At 43.7% G+C, this 21,489-nt stretch overlaps 1 protein-coding gene across 1 annotated transcript in view; it reads right to left on the bottom strand.

Annotated features, from left to right (window-relative positions):
* The window catches only part of ptprn2 (protein tyrosine phosphatase receptor type N2), a 970,059-nt gene that overhangs the window by 811,182 nt on the left and 137,388 nt on the right, over positions 1–21,489 (bottom strand). The gene's annotated exons all lie outside the window — the stretch shown is intronic.

The following is a 21,489-nucleotide window of genomic DNA, read 5'->3' as shown; positions in this document are numbered from 1 at the left end:
AAATTGCCCGTAGTGTTAGGTGAAGGGGTAAATGTCAGGGAATGGGTCTGAGTGGGTTGCTCTTCGGAGGGTCGGTGTGGACTTGTTGGGCCGAAGGGCCTGTTTCCACACTGTAAGTAATGTAATCCAAACTTGGACAGGCGAGGAGAGTGGGCAAAGAAGTAGCAGATGGAATACAATGTGGGAAATTGTGAGGTCATGCACATTGCCAGGAAGTGCAGAGGCATAGTCTACTTTCTAAACAGGGAAAGGTTTTGAAAATCTGAATCACAAAGGGACATGGGAGTCCCATTTCAGGATTCCCTTCAGGTTAACATGTAGGTTCGGTTGGTAGTTGGGAAGGCAAATGCAATGTAAGCATACATTTCAAGTGGGCGAGCATGCAAGAGCAGGGATGTACTGCTGAGGCTGTGTAAGGCTCTGGTCAGACCACTTTTGGAATATTGTGAGTAGATTTAGGCACCGTATCTAAGGGAAAGATGTGCTGGCAATGGAGGGAGTCCTGAGGAAGTTTATAAGAATGATCCCAGGGATTCTTGCACAATATTATCCCAGAGGGAAGGTGGGTCTGGGACATAGTTTGGGGCACGACAGAGTAACTTAACATTTTGTCTGTGCTACACTGATCAGAGAGTTTTGAAGGTTGGCGCTGGTATTGTCTTGTTCCCACATTTTGGAACCTGCCCACCTCAGAACTTCTCTTCCCAAAGCACATTCTGAAGCTCTGTCTTTAATGATCTTCTCGAATTTCTCTGGGTGCTATCACAGCCCCTGGGGTTTTTATAGAACATAGAAAAGTACAGCACAGAATAGGCCCTTTGGCCCACGCTGTTGTGCTTTATCTTTATTTCCACTGTTTTGGGTCCTTACATCACGTGCCTTCCTTGCACTGGAGGGGCTTTAGAATTCCAATAAGATTTTTCATCATTAACTTCTATCCACTGGATAAGTATTGGCAACAATTTCGTTAATAAAATCCTCATAAATGTGTTTCAAGCAGAGATTAACCATCTGACCTCAATCACATTTACACACTTCAACTCAACCATCTCTGATTTCCTCAGAATCCCTTAGATCCTTGACAATTTTGTAAAGTACTCTGAGACATCTCTTGTTCTGTGCACAGCAAGGGATGTGGCATAGACAGTAGTTAATCTGGTTCGTCTATTAATCAGAAGGCCACATACAAAGAATGTCACATTAATCATTATAAAGTACTACACAGCAATACAGAAAGATAATATTACAAAACAATTTTAAAAACACCATCTGTTAAATCCAGTTTGTTCCACAATCACTTCAGATCAATACCATTCCAATTCTAATTCCAAATGCAGATTAATGTGCAGCACTGCTAATATCTGCTTGTGGCAGTAAGATACTCAATTTATAGCAGATACTCAAGTCCAGAGCAAGAAATTAGCATCTAAAGTGTTTTGTAATCAATATCGACAAGGGTCCAAAAGCCTGTTGGCAGCCGTTGATTGGTTTAACTGCAGACAAACATTTTACTGTGTTAACACTATTATTGTCACTGTAGCGCAGAGTTTTCTGAAACAGACTCCGAGTTAGTTTCCAAATGAACGTGCTCAAAGTTAATAAAAAAGGGGGGGGTCTTACTCTCTGATGGGGGAGACCCAACATAAGCAAGTCCCTGTCAGGCATTTAATTAAACGCCGTTGGCCCTTCCTCACGATTGAGGTCCTTGTTGTGGAGAAGTCCCAGACAGGAAGAATTAATTGTCATGCTGGAAAAACACAGCAGGCCAGGCATCATTCGTGGAGCAGGAGAATCGACGTTTCAGGCATAAGCCCTTCTTCAGGAAGGCTTATGCCCGAAACGTCGATTCTCCTGCTCCTCGGATGCTGCCTGGCCTGCTGTGTTTTTCCAGCATGACATTTTTCAACACTGGTACTCCAGCATCTGCAGTCCTCACTTTCTCCCAGGAAGAATTAATTCCAATCAGAGGCTAACCTTTCCTCACGCTGGCCAGTGCCATTGGGAGTAGGAGTACACAGCAGTCTCTGTACCCACCCAGGATCATTGTGGGACCCTAGGAGACAGTGAATGAGGAATAGGGCGGGGATGATGAGTGGTGGTCAGAGGTTATGCAAAGGGGGCGGCTTTTAGCAGTAATACTCTACATTGTGACAACCCGCCCCAAAACCACTGATGGACCCCACTCACTCAATCCTTGAGTCATCATTGGATTGCACTTGGTCTCAGGAGCAATGGGTACTATCTGGCTCCGTCACTGATATTGGTGAGGCCACGTTTGGAATACGATGTTCAATTCTGCTCTCCCTGCTATAGGAAGGATGTTTTTAAACTTGAAAGGGTTCAGAAAAAATTTACAAGGCTGTTGCCGAGGTTACAGGTTTGAGCTACAGGGAGAAGCTGAAGAGAAAGGAAAGGCTGGTAGTTATAGGGAATGCTGGATGGCGAAAGAAATTGAGGGTTTGGTTAAGAAAAAGAAGGAAGCATATGTAAGATATAGACAGGATAGATCAAGTGAATCCTTAAAGAGTATAAAGGAAGTAGGAGTATACTTAAGAGGGAAATCAGGAGGGCAAAATGGGGACATGAGATAGCTTTGGAAACCAGAATTAAGGAGAATCCAAAGAGTTTTTACAAATACATTAAGGACAAAAGAGTAACTAGGGACAGAATAGGGCTCCTCAAAGATCAGCAAGACGGCTTTTGTGTGGAGCAGCAGAAAATTGGGGAGATACTACATGAGTATTTTGCATCAGTATTCGCTGAAGATATAGACTGTAGGGAAATAGATGGTGACATCTTGTAAAATGTCCAGATTACAGAGGAGGAAGTGCTGGATGTCTTGAAACGCATAAAGGTGGATAAATCCCCAGGACCTGATCAGGTGTACCCGAGAACTCTGTGGGAAGCTAGAAAAGTGATTGCTGGGCCTCTTGCTGAGATATTTGTATCATCGATAGTCACAGGTGAGGTGCCGGAAGACTGGAGGTTGGCTAACGTAGTGCCACTGTTTAAGAAGGGTGGTAAGGACAAGCCAGGGAACTATAGACCTGTGAGCCTGACGTCAGTGGTGGGCAAGTTGTTGGAGGGAATCCTGAGGGACAGGATGTACATGTATTTGGAAAGGCAAGGACTGATTCGGGATAGTCAACATGGCTTTGTGTGTGGGACATCATGTCTCACAAACTTGATTGAGTTTTTTGAAGAAGTAGCAAAGAGGATTGATGAAGGCAGAGTGGTTGATGTGATCTATATGGACTTCAGTAAGGCGTTCGATAAGGTTCCCCATGGTAGACTGGTTAGCAAGGTTAGGTCTCAAGGAATACAGGGAGAACTAGCCATTTCGATACAGAACTGGTTCAAAGGTAGAAGTCAGAGGGTGGTGGTGGAGGGTTGTTTTTCAGACTGGAGGCCTGTGACCAGTGGAGTGCCACAAGGATCGGTGCTGGGTCCTCTACTTTTTGTCATTTATATAAATGATTTGGATGTGAGCATAAGAGGTACAGTTAGTAAGTTTGCAGATGACACCAAAATTGGAGGTGTAGTGGACAGTGAAGAAGGTTACCTCAGATTACAACAGGATCTTGATCAGATGGGCCAATGGGCTGAGAAGTGGCAGATGGAGTTTAATTCAGATAAATTCAGGAGCTGCATTTTGGGAAAGCAAATCTTAGCAGGACTTATACGCTTAATGGTAAGGTCCTAGGGAGTGTTGCTGAACAAAGAGACCTTGGAGTGCAGGTTCATAGCTCCTTGAAAGTGGAGTTGTAGGTAGATAGGATAGTGAAGAAGGCATTTGGTGTGCTTTCTTTTATTGGTCAGAGTACTGAGTACAGGAGTTGGGAGGTCATGTTGCGGCTGTACAGGACATTAATTAGGCCACTGTTGGAATATTGCGCACAATTCTGGTCTCCTTCCTATCGGAAAGATGTTGTGAAACTTGAAAGGGTTCAGAAAAGATTTACAAGGATGTTGCCAGGGTTGGAGGATTTGAGCTGGAGTATTGTGTGCAGTTTTGGTCGCCATACTATAGGAAGGATGTGGAGGCACTGGAACGGGTGCAGAGGAGGTTTACCAGGATGTTGCCTGGTATGGTAGAAAGATCGTATGAGGAAAGGCTGAGGCACTTGGGGTTGTTTTCATTGGAGAAAAGAAGGTTTAGGGGTGACTTGATAGAGGTGTACAAGATGATTAGGGGTTTAGATAGGGTCGACAGTGAGAATCTTTTTCCACGTATGGAGTCAGCTATTACAAGGGGGCATAGCTTTAAATTAAGGGGGGGTAGGTATAGGACAGATGTTAGGGGTAGGTTCTTTACTCAGCGAGTCGTGAGTTCATGGAATGCCCTGCCAGTAGCAGTGGTGGACTCTCCCTCATTATGGGCATTTAAGCGGGCATTGGATAGTGGAGGATAGTGGGCTAGTGTAGGTTAGGTAGGCTTTGATCTGCGCAACATCGAGGGCCGAAGGGCCTATACTGCGGTGTATTCTTCTATGTTCTATGTTCTATGTTCTATGAGCTATAGGGAGAGGCTGAACAGGCTGGGGCTGTTTTCCCTGGAGCGTCGGAGGCTGAAGGGTGACCTTATAGAGGTTTATAAAATCATGAGGGGCATGGATAGGATAAGTCTTTTCCCTGGGTCGGGGAGTCCAGAACTAGAGGGCATAGGTTTAGGGTGAGAAGGGAAAGATATAAAAGAGACCGAAGGGGCAATGTTTTCATGCAGAGGGTGGTATGTGTATGGAATGAGCTGCCAGAGGATTTGGTGGAGGCTGGTACAATTGCAACATTTAAAAGATATTTGGATGGGTATATGAATAGAAAGGGTTTGGAGGGATATGAGCCGGATGCTGGCAGGTGGGACTAGATTGGGTTGGAATATCTGGTCGGCACGGACAGGTTGGGTGAAAGGGTTTGTTTCCTTGCTGTACATCTCTATGACTCTAAAAGGTGCCATGTCAGCTCAGATAATGCATTGAAGGTGTAAGGTTTATGTCTGTCTGTGTCCTAACATTCAGACTGATTGTATTTCTAAAAAAGGATTTACATAATCTTACATGGATTCATGCAGTTTTTGAGCAAAATAAAATGTCATTCTGCAAGTACAAATTCACCCAACAGTGTGGGGTGTGTGCATGTGTGTGTCGGTGGTGGAGAGGGGGGGGGGGTGAGGATTATGAGTGTCTGTGAGAGAGTGTGTATATGTGTACATATGTGTGTATAAAGTGGTATAAGTCTGTGAAAGGGTGGGTACGAGTGTGGTGGGGTGGAGGGGGGTATGTGTGAGTCTATGAGAGAGAGCTTGTGGGGTCGCCTGTTGTGTGATATGAACCCATGGCTCCAGTTGAGGCCATCCCCATGGGTACTAAATATGGCTATCAGCCTCTCCTCGGCCAGTTTGTGTTGTTGCCAAAGGCCGCCTTGGAGGATGGTCACACAAAGGTCCAAGGTTGAATGTTTTATTTTGCTCACAAACTGCACGAATCCATGCAAGATTCTGTAAATCCCTTTATTAGAGTCTGAACATTAGGATACAGGCAGACTTTAACCTCACATCTTCAAAGCATTATCTGAGATGACATGGCACCTATTGTTAAAGTTCACTCGAGAATGTAACTTTAAAAAAGTTCTGGGATTGACATATAAAAGAACTGAAACCATCACGGTTTTTCTAAAAGATGAGAGACTTAACAAACAATCCAGGTCTTTTTCAATATGTCATCTCAGACTGCACTCTATGCTCTGATTTCATTTTAATTCCCAGTTCTCAAGGAGGGAGTGAAGGTTAAAGCTGATAGTTGAGGAGTTGATCAAGTGAGATGCTTCACCCTGGATGATAGTGAGCTTCTTGATTGTTGTCAGAGATGTACTTATTCAAGTAAGTGGAGAGTATTCTATCACTCTTTTTTTTATTAATTCATTTACATAGACAAGGGCATCACTGGTTGGGCCAGCATTTATTGCCTATCCCTAAATGCCCAGAGGCAATTAGGAGTCAACCACATTGCTGTAGGTCAGGAGTCATAAGGAGGGCAGACAAGGTAAGGATGGCAGTTTCCTTCCCGAAAGGACATGAGTGAACCAAGTGGGTTTTTGCTGAATTCATTATCATCATTAGCATCTCAATTCCAGATTTTTAATTGAATCCAAATTCCACCAGCTGCCTTCCAATCCCATGCCCAGATTGTTACCACTCGGCTACTGCCTCTTGCATTATGCCTTGGAAGTTGGTAAAAAGGATTTGGTGAGTCAGGAGGCCAGGACTTGCTTGTAACTCTTGTCATCACAGCGCTTATATGGCAGATCCAGTTAAGTTTCAGGTCAATAATAGATGCCTGGGATATTGACGGTGGAGTTATTCAGTGAGACTAATGCTGTTGAACATCTCAGGGAGGTGGCTGGATTTGGAGTTGGTCATTGCCTGACACTTTTGAGGTACAAATGTTACTTGTCACTTATCAGGCCAAACCTAGATATTGTCCAGGTCTTGCTGCATATGGCTACAGACTGATTCTCAACATTGTGGATGTCCCCACTGGACAGACAATCGTTGAGGAAGATGATTAATTCTAGGATAAGACAGAAATGTCAGAGGAGCCATTTAGTGGTATTTAAGGATGTCAAGAGGACAGCTCTTAAACCCGTACTTCTAAAGTAATTTTGTGCTATTGTTGGAGACCTTGTCACAGGTCACTGCAAATGACAATGCGCTAACATTTCCAGCAACAAACTCTAACTCTGTTTGTCACTGGTTCGATGTGCCCATGTGAACAGGAACACAAACAGGCGATCTCCTTATGCAATGACCATTAGAAATCGGGAAATGAGCAGTGGAAGAAATGCAGAGCAGTGTGAATTAATCATCAAATCAGATACTAAAGGATGAATAAAGAGAATACTGAAAGATGAGAGTCACAGTCTCAGAAAGGAGGAGTTCTATCTCTCGGAGTGTGGGGATGGTTTGAAGGTGCATGCTGAAGCAGCTAGCGAGAAAGGACCACCTCCACTGCCACAAACATCGCCCCAGTACTTTAGATCTGTGTGAAGCAAGCCTCACCCTCAACACCCCTCACACTACCCCAATTTAATCCTTGTATCCTTTGCCCCCATTTACCCCTTTACCCTTCAACCTCCTGAACCCAAATCACTTCACCCATGTCACACCATCATCCCTTACACCCTCTTGTTCCCTTGTGTGCTTTATCTCTTGACCCAGCCAGAATCCATGTATATAAACTGAATTCACAAACCCTACTATAATATTGGGAAGTTGTTGGAAAGCTCCTAAATCTATTTAAAGAAACAAAATAGCACTTGAATAGGATACTGGAGAAACCATTACCCCCCACCTTCAGAAGGGCATAAATCTGTCAAAAAACACCCAAATCTCACTTGAAACCACACTTCAAAAAGCAGTAACATCTTCAGAAGCTTATAAATCTGTCAAAGCCTTCATACACAATCTCCAGGACCTCTGAATAAATAAACTCTCCACTAGATAATGCAATAGTATTTTTGAAGGTACTAAAAGGTTTATGCATTTCAAAGCTTTAAAACAGCTAAACAAATGGCTAAACAGATCTGATATGAATGAATGAAAGCAAAGTGCTACTTTTAATCAATTAGCTATGCATTCACACTGGGCTAGCCTTTTGTACGTTATAATTAGAACAGTATTTTAACTTTGGGTGATAGATCACTGATGGGACCTGGTCCTTGCGGTGATTTGGGGTGGAACGTGGTGATGATGGACAATGAGCTTATTCTCACCACATGCATGGTAGCCTTCGGTCAATGTTGTGCATGCCATTTTGTAAGTCAACAAGCTGCCCAGCAATGCTGCCTCACACCATGTCTGCTGGCCTACCTCTGTAGTTTTCTAGAAGCACTCGATTAAAAAGCAAGACAACACAAGATGATCTCTGGAATTACGTGCCATTATTAAAATTAATACAAGTGCGAAAGGAATGGCAGGCACAGCTATTAAAATTCCTCGTCTTTGCAGTGCTGTTTATGGAATGAGTTTGACATTCTGTTTATATTTGCTAAAAGTATTAGCACAACAGATTTTCATGTTAATATTGATGAAACTGCGAGTTGGGTGATTTTGTTCTCCATCCTGAGGAGGTCAAGGAATAAAAGGTATTCATCAATTCACATATAGCATTGCATAAAGGCCACACAGCATGACTGCAATGCTAATAGTCTCAGTAAACAGCAGCACTCAGCTGACTTAAGTCAATAATAAACTGGGCAGCAGCTGAGATTAGCTAAAGAGGTTAAAGTAAGTGATGGTTGCTTAATGACAGTCCCAGGGCAGGGAATAACTTCTATCTGCTTAATGTTTAATTCAGGAACGTCAGCAGGCTATTCTGACTCCTTTTTATTTATTATTTAAACTGAGCAGCAACTGAACATGTAAAATAATTGGTTCAAATGTATTCAGGTAGAGGGGGAAAAATAACAGGTACAACTCACACAGATCAGGTCTACAAAAAAATAAGCGGCTATGTCGTGGTTCCGAATGAGCTTTATGCAATACAAATTAGCACATCGTTTTTTTTAAAATGAGAATGGGAAGGTTGACCCATGATGACCAGAAAGTTGGAAATCTGAAATTGAAGCTGATGATCTACAGCAGATCAGCTTTGGTTTGAAGGAAGGATGAGGATCAGGCACCTAGTGAAACCCAGGGAGAATGGAGGTGATCCATTGGTGTGCAGGATAGTGCAAGTGATAACTTGGACTGCCGCATTGTGATGACCACCATATTAATGAGAAGCATATGGAGGCACAAGCTGCAGAGTTGATAACAGAAACATGCGGAAATGCATATCAAGAAATGTTAAACAGACTAGGTTTGTTTTCTCTTGAAACAAGAAAGCTGGGGATAACCTACAGAGGTCTGGAAGACCATAAGAAACAGGAATAGAAATACGCCATTCGGCCTCTCCATTCAATAGGATCATGGCTGATCGATGTTCCTTGTTTTTGGAACCTTCTCTATTAACTTTTGATTGCCCTAATGATTAGAATCTATGTCAGCCTTAAATATACACAGGGATTCTGCCCCATAGCCCTCTGTGGCAAGGAGTTCCAAAACCTCACAACCATCTGGGAGAAAAACTTCCTCCTCATCTGAATCTTAAACTAGTGCCCCTTTATTCTGAGACTATGCCCTCTGGTCCTAGACTCTCCCATGAGGGGAAACATCCTCTCAACATTTACCCTGTCAAGCCCCTTCAGCATGTTTCAATGAGTCACCTCTCATTCTTCTAAACTTCAGTGAGTAAAATCCTAACTCGTTTAATTTTTGTTTGCAAGACAATCCCTCCATACTAGGGACTATTCTAGTGAACCTTCTCTGAACTGCCTCCAATGCCTTGTACAGTTGCAGTAAGACTTCCCTACTCTTATACTCCAACCCCCTTGAAATAAGGGCCTAAATTCCATTAGCCTTCCTGATGACCTGCTGTACCTGTGTGCCATCTTACTGGCAGCACCTGTGAAGGGAAAGCTGAGTTAACATTTCGAGTTCAGTGATGCTTTATCAATTCGAACTCGAAACATTAGCTTTGCTTTACCCCCACAGATCCTGCCAGACCTGCTGAGTTCCTCCAGCAATTTCTGCTTTTGTTTCACATCTCCAGCACTCACAGTTCTTTCTTTTATTCATACTAGCTTTCTGTGTTTCATGCACAAGTACCCCAAGTTTGTGATGAATCTTGCTGCAGTTTCTCTCTATTTAAATAACAGTCTGTTCTTCTGTTCTCTCTTCCAAAATGAATATCTTTGCATTTTCCCATGTTATACTTCATTTGCCAATTTTGCGCCCGCTTACTTAACCTAGCAATATCTGTCTGGGTTTCTGTCAACCGCCGTGTTGTCTTCAAATTTGGCTACAATCCATTCACTTCCATCTTCCAATTCATTAATATATATTGTAAACAATTGTGGTCCCTGCACCAACCCCTGTGGAATCTCACTGGTAGTGGGTCACCCAACCTGAAAAAGAATCCCTTACATCCACTCACTGTTTCCTGCCCATGAGGCAACTCTCTCTCCTTATCATTCCACCACCTCCAACTCCGAGGGCTATTATTTTATAACTTAATCTTTTGTGAGAGAAATGCCTTCTGGAAGTTCAAATACAACATATTTACTGGTTCCCCTCTATCCAATCTGCTTAAAACTTCCTCATAAAACGCTTATAAATTAGTCAGACATGATTTCCCTTTCATGAAGCTTTGCTTGATTACATTAAGATTTTCCACATGTTCTGCTATTACGTCCTTAGTAATTGATTCCAATACTTTTCCAAATATTCATGTTCAGTGAATTGACCTAGAGTAACCCACTTTCTGTCTCCCTCGCTTTTTGAATCAGGGTTAGGGTTATGGTTACGGGTATGATATGCTCTGACAGAGTGGATGCAGACAGCATATTTCCACTTGTAGGGAAGAGCAGTACCAGAGGTTAGCAAGATAAGATAGAAATCAAAGGCCAGACTTATCAAGGAACATATTCAATTTGAGAAGAGTGTGACCACTGCTTGAGAATGGGGAGAATTCAAAATGCAGTAAACTTCATAATACTGTGCTGCATTGCTCTCCCAGTGTTAACCTGCACAGCCTTTTATCCATTCTTGAAAACGAACTGCCTCTCTTCTCTTAACCAGGTACTAGCAGCACATCTCAGTGAAGAGGCCAACACTGCAGACCCTCAGCATCATATCTACCGCTGAGGAGGAAGGTACTAGAGTCATACAGTCACAGAGATACACCACATGGAAAGAGACCCTTTGGTCCAACTCGTCCAAGCTGACTAGATATCCTATATAAATCTAGTCTCATTTGCCAGCATTTGCCTATATCCCTCTAATTCCTTCCTGTTCATGTAGCCATTCAGATGTCTTTTAAATATTGGAATTGTACCAGCCTCCACCACTTCCTCTGGCAGCACATTCCATCCATGCACCACCATCTGCGTGAAATAGTTGCCCCTCAGGTCCCTTTTAAATCGTTCCCCTCTCACCCTAAACCTATGTCCTCTAATTCCGGATTTCCCTATTCTCTGGAAAAGAACCTTGTCTATTTACCCTATCCATGCCCTTCATGATTTTATAAGCCTCCATAAGATCACTCCTCAGCCTCTGACGCTCCAGGGAAAACAGCCCCAGCCTATTCAGCCTCTCCATAAAGCTCAAACCCTCCAACCCTGGCAACATCCTTTTCTGAGCTCTTTCAATTTTCACAACATCCTTCCTATAGGAAGAAGACCAGAATTGCACCCTCAGAGAATGCACTGGTGAGGTGTGCACCCAAAGATTGGTATCTCTGGGACCTAAGAGCATTCAAAGAATTATATCAATAAGGTTTTCACTGACCATTAAAATATTGTTGCCGTGTGAACCAAATAAAATGGTGATCAAGCCGCAAGAACTCTGCTGTCACCCTCCAAACGACAGGAATGGCCCAGCCAGCCAGCCACCCGGTCCAAGGGAGGGCTTGCCTGGCCGCTGCCTTCTGAAAGTGCCCACCGAGTACAGCTGGGTGAGGAGCAGGGCACCCAGGCTCTGCAGAACTAGCAGCAAGACAGCCATGGCCCCTGGCTGTTGCTATGACTCTGCCCCTTTTGGCTTGTATCAGCTCAATCCTCAACTGCACTGCATTCCACTCCATGCCAGTCCCCTTGTACTTACTCACCCTGCCAGCCAAGTGCTGTGGGAGGAGTTGTATTGTTTTGGTATTAACCACAATTACCCTCAAACTCAAAAATAAACACACACAGAACTGCGGATGCTGAAAGTCAGAAACAAACTTAGAATTTGTTGGGAAAACGCGTTAGGTGTGGCAGCACCTGTTGATAGAAAACAGAGTTAATTTGTTGGGTCCAGCTACCCTTCTTCAGAACTGGCTATCCAGTTCTCAGTTACATACAACAGGACAGGATCTCACAACACAGTTCTGAAGTAGGGTCACCGGACCTGGAACTTTAATTCTGCTTTTTCTCCACAGATGCTGCAACACAGGTAGACAGGATAGTGAAGAAGGCATTTAGTATGCTGGCCTTTATTGGTCAGTGCACTAAATATGAGTTGGGATGTCATTATTATGGATGTACATGACATTAGTTAGGTCACTTTTGGAATACTGCGTGCAGTTCTGGTCTCCAAGCTATAGAAAGGATGTTGTGAAACTTGAAAGGGTTCAAAAAGATTTACAAGGATGTTGCCAGGGTTGGATGGTTTGAGCTATAGGGAGAGGTTGAACAGGCTGGGGCTGTTTTCCCTGGAGCATTGGAGGCTGAGGGGTGACCTTATAGAGGTTTATAAAGTCATAAGGGGCCTGGATAGGATGAATAAACAAGGTTTTTTCCTTGGGTTGGGGAGTTCAGAACTAGAGGGCGTAGGTTTAAAGGTGAGAGGGGAAAAATGTAAACGAGACCTAAGCGGTAACTCTTTCATGCAGGGGGTGCTTGTGTGGAATGAGCTGCCAGAGGAAGTAGTGGAGGTCGGTAAAATTACAACATTTAAAAGGCGTTTGGATGGTATATGAATAGGAAGGGTTTAGAGGAATATGGGCTGAATGCTGGCAAATGAGACTAGATTAATTTAGGATTTCTGGTCAGCATGGAAGAGTTGAACCGAAAGGTTTGACTCCGTGCTGTACAGCTCTATGACTCTATGACTCTAAGTAATTGCTGAGGCAAATAGCAAGGATACATAGTAGGGGAACCTAGATAAACAAATAAAGCAGCAAATCAAGAGGAGAGGTTAGCTAAAGAAATGTAGGAGAATGTTTCTGTGGAGGCTAAACACCAGGATGGTCCATCAAAACAGCTGTTTTTGTGCTGCAACTCAATGCAACGTTCTATGAACTCACAATTTCTTCTTTCTCTTATGGTTAGATAAAAGTATACTGATTTTCTTGTTGCTTGGCAACTAACCACAGATTATTGCACAACAGATTAGTAATTAAGACACATTATCCTCCACAGGCATCAACACAGAGAAGCTTGACAAATGCCTACGAGTGAAAAAGAAATCGAACACACATCAGTTCTGATAAGCTCCTCAACATGTATTACTAGGAATAACATGCGTCATTTAGCTTAAAAGCAGAAGCGTACTGAGACCATTAGACCAAAACAGGCCATTTGACCCATCTGTTCCATTCTACAAATTCAATGAGGTCATTACTGATCTGATGACCCTCATATCCACTCTCCTGCCTCATCCTAAAACCCTTGATTCTTTTATTGATTAAAAATCCAGCTATCTTAGCCTTGGATATAGTTAACAACCCAGCCCTGACAACCGTTGTGGTAAAGAATTCCATAGATTCATTACCCTCTGAATGAAGTAATCCCTCCTTATCTCCACACTGTAAATAATCTAACCTAAAAAAAATCTTTCTGTGCTTTTGCCTTGTATTTACACTCTATTCCCCGTGAAATAAAGGTACATTTGCCTTCCCTATTGTCCTCTGGACATTGATGCTCACCTTTTCTCACAAGGGCTCTCAAAGCCCTGTGTGCTGCAGCTTTCTGCAGTCTCTCTCCTTAAAATAATATTCATCCCTTTCATTTCTCCTGACAAAGCAAATATTGTCAAAATCACCCACATTATAATCCACCTGCCAGGTTTTTGACCATCACTTGTCTATAAGCCTCTCCAGAATCTTTGGGTTCTCATCACTCTTTGCCTTCCCATCTATGTTTGCATCACTTGGTGATAGTAATTCACTTCCTTCCTCCAGCTCCCTCAATCTATAAAGGAGATAATTATGGCCCCAGCACCGATCCCTGAGGCACTAGTTACAGATTGCCACTCTGAAAACGCTGCACTTTTCCCAACTCTCTCACTTTATTAGTTAGCCAATCCTCTATCCATGCTAAGATACTATCTCTGACACCATGGGCTCTTGTCTTATTAAATAACCTAATATGCAGTGCCTTATCGAACAGTGAAATTCAACTGTCACAAAGCCTTGGATGTAATTCCAAAGAGTGTGGAGCTCAGTGATGATGGACTACAGTTGCACACGGCTAACATTCTGACTCCAGGTGAACAGTGTTTCGAATAATAGCCTGCACTTATTAGAGTCTTGCTTTATAATCAGGCCCGAGTATCTGCTATTTTCATTAAGCATTTTCTTTCAGCTCTCAAAAATCATTCACATTGGGGCAGGTAGGATGGGCCAGTTGATTACATCTTTGTGAGCTATTATAGAGGTGTGGCAATTTTCTATGAGTTACACCAGTATGAACAATTAATTGCCCACAGCAGGATTGCCGGCCTTCCAGAAGCATCGTTCCACTCTGGTCCAAGCTCACACATTGCTCGTACCAGTATTTAATGTGCTGCGACGGGTTGAGATTCTTCACTTTCCTAACGGTCAATTATAAAACAGAACCCACTTGCAGTTTTCAATGTGCTCAGTGACAACTTGTTTCCCTCTAGGTCACACAGAAAATATTTCATTTTCTTTTGACTAATCGCCTTGTTTCAAGAGACAGAGTCGTAAGAGAGAAACATACTGTGTTGCAAAATGGCCCAAATACATACCTGTACACATTTAGTGCATGGCAATTAATGTCTGCCTTAGCTTCAACAATAAGTTAGAAGATTAGAAATGCTACAGTGTGGAAACAGGCCATTTGGCCCAACAAGTCCACAATGACCCTCCAAAGAGTAACCCACCTAGACCCATGCCCCTACATATACGCCTGACTAACGCAGCAAACACTACGGGCAATTTAGCACGGTCAATTCACCTAACCTGCACATCTTTGGACTGTGGGAGGAAACCGGAGCACCCAGAGGAAACCCATGCAGACACAGAGAGAATGTGCAAACTCCACACTGACTGGCACAGAGTCATAGAGATGTACAGCACAGAAACAGATCCTTCAGTCCAACCCATCCATGCTGACCAGATATCCCAACCCAACCTAGTCCCACCTGCCAGCACCCGGCCCATATCCCTCCAAATCCTTCCTATTCATATAGCCATCCTGATGCCTTTTAAATGTTGCAATTGCAGCCTCCACCACTTCCTGTGGCTGCTCATTCCATACACATACCACCCTCTGCGTGAAACAGTTGCCCTGTGGGTCTCTTTTATATCTTTCCCCTCTCACCCTAGTTCTGGACTCCACCACTCCAGGGAAACGACTTTGTCTATTTATCCTAACCATGCCCCTCGTGATTTTAGAAACCTCTATAAGGTCACCCCTCAGCCTCCGACGCTCCAGGGAAAATAGCCCCAGCCTGTTCAGCCTCTCCCTATAGCTCAAACCCTCGGACCCTGGCAACACCCTTGTAAATCTTTTCTGAACCCTTTCAAGCTTCACCTGAGGTGGGAATTGAATCCGGTTCCTATTGCTGTGAGACTGCAGTGCTAATCACTGAGCCACCATGCCACCTCCTGCCCTCTTTCTTCTCCCCCCCCACCCAGTCCTCCCCTCACCCTCACTGAAAGATGCCACCGCAGCCTCATCCAAACTGTAGCTCCCTTATATGTATGAATGTTTATAGGATGGTAAATCATTTGTGTGCTTATTGATCTATACCGATGCCCTAATAAAAATATATTAGAGAAATTAAGCATTTAATGAAATAAATGCAATTCTGGTCTCCTTCCTATTGGAAAGATATTGTGAAACTTGAAAGAGTTCAGAAAAGATTTACAAGGATGTTGCCAGGGTTGGAGAATTTGAGCTACAGGGAGAGGCTGAACAGGCTGGGCTGTTTTCCCTGGAGCGTCAGAGGCCGAGGGGTGACCTTATAGAGGTTTACAAAATTATGAGGGGGATGGATAGGCTAAATAGGCAAAGTCTTTTCCCTGGGGTTGGGGAGTCCAGAACTAGAGGGCATAGCTTTAGGGTGAGAGGGGAAAGATATAAAAGAGACCTACGGGGCAACTTTTTCACGCAGAGGGTGGTATGTGTATGGAATGAGCTGCCAGAGGATGTGGTGGAGGCTGGTGCAATTGCAACATTTAAGAGGCATTTGGATGGGTATATGAATAGGAAGGGTTTGGAGGGATTTGGGCCGGGTGCTGGCAGGTGGGACTAGGTTGGGTTGGGATATCTGGTTGGCATGGACGGGTTGGATCGAATGATCTGTCTCCGTGCTGTACATCTCTCTGACTCTATGACTCACCAGGTAATAGTATCAACACACTCAGAATGAGGTGAAAACTACAAATGAGGGTTTGAATATCATAGTTTCAAAGTGCTATTTCTTTACTTGTCTTTGATTTTTTCATGTATTCAAGGATGACAAATTAGACACCAGCAGAGTATTAATGGACCTACACACAGGACAAGAGGTAAGACTGACAATTTCCTTTCCTAAAATGTAGAATAGCCTTTACAACAATCAATATTATCCACCTGGTTCCCAATAGGCTGGCTTTTTAATTTGAGGTTTCACTGAATTTAGATTTCATTATCTGCTATGATGGGATTTGAACCGATATTAGAGGATTAGAGGAAGTTTGCTCCAGACTGTGTATGGGGTCAGGCCAGCGAAGTGCTTACGCAACCAAAAGTGTGCAGGTGCAATTCCAAGCTAGACAGGCAGGAGGCTGGAAGAACACAATAAGCCAGGCAGCATCAGGAGGTGGCGAAGTCAATGCTTCAGGTGTAACTCTTCTTCAGGACTGGGGGTGGGGTGTAAGGGATGCTGCAGATAAAGGAGGAGGCAGGGGCAGAGTGGTAAGGTAGGGATAGGTGAAGACAGGTAGAGGGTATGACCCGTTTGGTCGACGGGAGGAATGAAGAAGGGTTACACCCAAAACCTTCACTTCTCCACCTCCTGATGCTGCCTGGCTTGCTGTGTTCTTCCAGCCTTCTGCCTGTCTACCTTGGATTCCAGCATCTGCAGATTTTTTTTTGTCTCGGTGCACTTCCAAGAAGCAGACTATTCCAAGAGATAGAGATAATAGAAGGGTGCTAGTGAGAAATGTAAATGTGTGAAAAAGGGTTAGCTGTGCCTGGTGCAGCCTATTCAGGACAGGACCTCAGGGGTTGGGAGAAGGTAACATAAGAAGAGGGAGTTCATGATCTGAAATTGTTAAACTCAGTGCTGAGTCCTGAAGGCTGTAAGGTACCTCAGTGGGAGATGTTGTTTCTCCAGCTTGTGTTGAGATTCGTTAGAGAACTGTAGCTTCAGAGAGAAATACTGGGGTAGGAACACAGTGGTACATCAAAGTAACAGGCATCCACTGCCCAGTGTAGAGACCACCATAGACTAGTCAGCAGGCTAGATTGAATGCAATGCAATGAATCAACGCTTCACCTGGAAGATGTGTCTGGGGCCTTGGACAGTGAGGATATAAACAGACAAGTTCTGTGATTGCATGGAAAGGTGTCGTGGGGGTATAGGGACATTTTGGAAGTGGAGGACGAGTGAACCAGGCTCTCTCGGAGGGAAGAGTCCCTGTGGAAGCTGACAAGGGAAGGGAAGGGAATGGGGGTCTGGAGGTGGCATTCTGCTGGAGGCGATGGAAATAACGGCCAATGATCCTCTGGAAGCAATGGAGTGGCAAGTGACAACTGGACACTATCGTTGATGTGGGAAGGGCATAAGATTGGGAAAAGGGTCGGACATGGCTGAGGGACCTGTCAACCAGTGTGGTGGGGGAGCCTTGGTTGAAGACAGAGGTGGACATTTCTGAGGCCTCCCTATGGAAGTCGGGATTATCAAAACAGCTACAATGGAAACAGAGATATTGGGAGAATGGGATTGAGACCTTAAGCAAGCAGGGTACAAGGATGTACAGTCCAGGTAACAATGGCATTCGGTGGATTTGTCATGGATATCAGTGGGCAGCCCATCTCCAGAAACAGAAATGGAGATGTCAAGGAAGGGAAAGGAGGAGTTAAAAATGGGCCAGATGAAGGTTTACCCCATCTCTTCCAGGTGTGCCCATATTGAAGAAACTCTGCTTCTAGCACTTTCTGTCTATGTTTTGGATTTCCAGCATCTACAGTTCTTTTGTTTTTAATTGAACTGGCAGGCTATTCAGTTACCAGGGCAATAAATGCAGGCCAAACCACTCACATCCATATTCCAGCACTGAATGAAAAAAAAACTTGCTTCCTGCCTAAAAGAAAGCCAAACATGAAAAGAAATTGAAGTGTTACATTATTTACAGACCCCAGAAAGGCACTGCAGTTTTAAGAGAGCTAAATGACATCATGACGTGTAACATTCCTGTATAAGAAGTCTCAGTTTCACTCTGCATGTAGTCATTTCATCAGGGCCAGTCAATCATCTATATAATAGAACACATATAACATATAGGAGGGCAGCACGGTGGCTCAATGGTTAGCATTGCTGCCTCACAACCTCCTCTTGCAACAAAGAGTGTGTTGGCTTTTTATGGGAGTGGAGCATGCTCAGAGAATCGCTGAGAATGGCTTAAAATGTGCCATGGTGACCCACACCCACCAAGGCTTAGGTTCAACCTAGTTAAAGAGATTTAACATTCTTAAACTCAACAAAATGCATTGAAGTATCAGTTTACACAGGGGAACATTTTGCCAAAGGCTGAGAAGTACAAGTCCCACCTGGAAGTTGAGAATGATTTATGAGTGTCGCTACCAATTCAGTTCCATCCTCAGGCGACTGCCCGTGTGCAGTTTGCACATTCTCCCCGTGTCTGCCTGGGTTTTCTCTGGGTGCTCCAGTTTCCTCCCACAGTCCCACAAGATGTGCAGGTTAGTTGGACTTGCCACATTAATTTTCCCCATAGTGCCCAGAGATGTGTAGAGTAGGTGAATTAGAAGAATAGAAAAGTATAGCACAGAACAGGCCCTTTGGTCCACGATGTTGTGCCGACATTTAATCCTAATGTAAAATATAATAACTTAACCTACGCACCCCTCAATTCACTGCGTCCATTTGCATGTCCAGCAGTCGCTTAAATATCCCTAATGACTCTGCTTCCATCACCACAGCTGGCAACGCATTCCATGCATTCACAACTCTCTGTGTAAAGAACCCATCTATGATGTCTCCTCTTTACCTTTCTCCTAATATCTTAAAACTTTGACCCCTCGTACCAGTCAATCCTGTCCTGGGGAAAAGACTCTTGCTATTGACTCTATCTATTCCTCTCATTATCTTGTATACCTCGATCAGGTCTCCTCTCTTCCTCCTTCTCTCCAGAAAGAAAAGTCCGAGCTTATTCAACCTTTCTTCATAAGGCAAGTCCTCCAGTCCAGGCAGCATCCTAGTAAACCTTCTTTGCACTCTCTTCAAAGCCTCTGTATCTGTAGGGCAATCAGAACTGGACACAATATTCCAAGTGTGGTCTCACCAGGGACTTGAAGAGCTGCAGCAAAACCTTGCGGCTCTTAAACTCGATTCCCCCTATTAATGAAAGCCAAAACACCACGTGCTTTCTTAACCACCCTACCCACTTGGTGGCAACATTGAGGGATCTATGCACTTGAACACCAAGATCCCTCTGTTCCTCCACACTGCCAAGAATCCTGTCTTTAATCCTATATTCAGCATTCTAGTTCGACCTTCCAATATGCATCACTTCGCATTTATCCAGGTTGAACTCCATCTGCCATTTCTTAGCCCAGCTCTGCATCCTGTCTATGTCATGCTGCAGCCTGCAATAGCCCTCAATACTATCTTTATGTCATCTGCAAATTTATTAACCCACCCCTCAACCTCCTCATCCAAGTCATTTATAAAAACTGCAAAGAGCAGAGGCACAAAAACAGAGCCCTGCGGGACCCCACTCACCACTGACCTCCAGGCAGAATACTTTCCATCTACAACCACTCTCTACCTTCTATCAGTAAACCAATTCTGAATCCAGATAGCCAAATCTCCCTGTATGCCTTACTTCCTGACTTTATGAATGAGCCTACCATGGGGAACCTTATTAAACGCCTTGCTGAAGTGTCATTGGAAATGCAAGATTACAGGGAATAAGGTTAGGGGGAGATGGATCTGGGTGGAATGCTGTTTGGAGGGTCAATGTGGACTTGATGGGTCAAAAGGCCTGCGACTGCACTGTAGGGATTCTACATAAACATAAACTACATACATATGTTTGAGATGTCAGATTGTGTTTACATAGTTGGGCGTTAATAAACAACTTCCAGACATCTGCCTCAATAGGAATCTGACTCGGCGTATTTATCATACATGCTAATGAATGGAAAACCACATCACAAAAGTACGAATGCAAGTCTTGGTATTTCAAGTTGTCTCCTCATTAATGCATATCCAGCCATCAAAGGTGGGAGAAGGTGTAGTTTAAAATTGCGACCCATGTCATTACTTTTTGTAGAACTGCTACAGCTCCTTCACCATCGTGAGGAATCTGCAATTTTCTCTCCAGCTCTTAAGTGATATTCAGGTTTTTAACCTCACACCACTTTGTTCAGAATTTCTGATTAGCACTCCTTACGAGCAGGGGTTGCCATTGGCAATGTGAAGCCAGAAAATGATTGCAGTGCACTAAAGTGTTACAGAACAGTTGTACAGTGAAAGAGTTGAGATCAGGAGTTGTCAAACGAGAATCCACTAGAATCTGAGGAAGGATCACCAGACCTAAAACATTAACTCAGATTTCTCTTCACAGATGCTACCAGACCTGCTGAGCTTTTCCAGCTACTTCTGTTTTTGTTTCTAATTTACAGTGTCCGCAGGTCTTTCAGTTTTTAGAATTCACAGATGTGGGAGTACCACAATCCCCAGATTAATGTGGAAGTGCTTACAAGTAGGGTCGGGTTTATTTGAGAGTAAGTGGAGGCAGGGTTGGTGTGAACTGAGAGAAAAGTGCAAGACACGGCCTCCTCATGCAACAAAGAGGGTGTTGGCTCTTACACAGGAGTGGTGCATGCAGAATGGCATAGCAATTGCCAGGGTGACCCACATTCACCAAGGCTAAGTTCAACCTAGTTAAAGGGAGGGTTTCTTCAAAAAAAGAATTAACATTCTTAAACTCAACAACAAAAGTGTTGAAGTACCATTTTGCCCAAGGCTGAGAAGTACAAGTTCCATCTGGAGTTTGATATGATTTGTGAGTATCACTGCCAAACATCACAGCCAGCAAAGGCAGATCCTGTAGTGAGAACAAAGAAAAAAGAAAATTTACAGCCCAAGAACAGATCCTACGGCCCTCCAAGTCTAAGCCAATCCAAATCCACTGTCTAAACCTATTGCCCAATTCCTAAGCATCTGAAGCAGGTATGGACATTTCCCCGTCTTCTTAAAAACATTATTAAAGCACACCCTTTACAGGCAACGTGGTGTCAGTACTACAGAGTTTCTTAACTTTGTCGAGGTGGCAGAGATTGAAACTGTGGTTCCCTGGCCAGAGGGAAATGGTCGTGAATCTCTGAAATAAAAGGTGCTGAAGAAACTTGACAGTTCAGGCAGCGTCTGAGAAGAGAAACCGAGAGGTCAGGTGACCTTTTATTAGAACTACGTCAGAAAATCATCCGATCTGA

This window comes from Chiloscyllium plagiosum, unplaced genomic scaffold (assembly GCF_037043375.1).
Source record: "Chiloscyllium plagiosum isolate Xiang-an unplaced genomic scaffold, Cpla_swu_hap1 HiC_scaffold_5, whole genome shotgun sequence".
NCBI lineage: Eukaryota > Metazoa > Chordata > Chondrichthyes > Orectolobiformes > Hemiscylliidae > Chiloscyllium > Chiloscyllium plagiosum.
The sequence above is the reverse complement of the archived record's forward strand: the minus strand, read 5'-3'. Positions and strand labels throughout refer to the sequence as shown.